This window comes from Belonocnema kinseyi, chromosome 2, assembly GCF_010883055.1.
Source record: "Belonocnema kinseyi isolate 2016_QV_RU_SX_M_011 chromosome 2, B_treatae_v1, whole genome shotgun sequence".
NCBI classification, from domain to species: Eukaryota; Metazoa; Arthropoda; class Insecta; order Hymenoptera; family Cynipidae; genus Belonocnema; species Belonocnema kinseyi.
In genome coordinates this window covers 151,101,495-151,102,764 of record NC_046658.1, presented here as the reverse complement: position 1 = coordinate 151,102,764, position 1,270 = coordinate 151,101,495, and positions in this window count along the sequence as shown.

The following is a 1,270-nucleotide window of genomic DNA, read 5'->3' as shown; positions in this document are numbered from 1 at the left end:
GTAATAATTTACCAGTTGGTATTTTTTCTTATAGAATTAATAAGTTCAGAACCGAGGACTTTGGAGGATTTATTTCCTGGATACAACGGTGTCATGCCTCTGCTCAGAATATCATACAATTCACTAAGCAATATTCGCAATTCACGAAATTTCGAAACATTTGGTAACGTACGTATTATCTTCGATTCGGGATTTTTATTAAGAAGGGATCATATAATATTTGGATGGATTTCGAGGCAACATGTGATTCAAAATCCATGCGTTTTATTTCCTCGTTTGGAAAATTTATTGATCGTATTCGATATCAATGAAGAAAGGTGGGTTACTTTGCCCCGTGAATTAAATCGACAATTGGGTGCAGGCCGTCGTTATGCATTTGTTGTAGCGCGCGATGAAGTTGCTGCTACACACATATCAAGATCAAACAACCTAGTAAAAAAAGAAGCACATATTAGAGCATGCAAACAGGCAAACGAACGAGTAGACATTGTCGAACAAGAGCAGGAACGGCTTCTGAATTTGAATTAAAGAACTGTTGAGAAGGGCATAAAGGTAATCAAAGAGGAATACAGCGAAGTATATACTCGTACATTTAGGCTCTATATACATCAGCATGGAGAATATTATATACACGGGCCTAAAGAAAGGCATATTTAAAAATACATAAATGCTTAAGTATCGTCACAGCGGACGCTTTAACAAACAAAAATTGTTCATAAAGTCTAAAAAACAAATTTTATCTTTGTATCCCAATTTATCTAGATTCTCCAAAGATAGAATCTCATCATATTAGATTTCTCGGCTTGAGGATTAATTGTTAAGATTGTATAAATCACTAAATGTTATATAATGTAATCAATAATTACAAATAAAAGAAAATTAACCATAAAAATATACTATGAATTCGATCAGTGATTTAGACCACATGATGTGACCACATTCAAATATTTTCGCTATTCTCGGTCATCGGAATCACAGATTTTAAAACTGAGTAGATACTTGCACTTTATGACAGAATTAGTAACAGATTTGTAAACACAAAAGCATTGGTTGATTTGTTGCAACTGCAGTTTCTCGATAGAAATATTGCATTTTCTGTTTTTCTCTAGGAAATGGCATGAGATATCATAATTGAGTGAAGAAATTTTGTGCAGGCTTTTTTAACTATGCAACCCATTTTCTTAACATTTTTTCGTTTGGTAAGGGCACCAATTCTTGGCAACCCCTTAATTGTTGGTACCCTTCTCTGGATTTTATTAAATGATAAGAA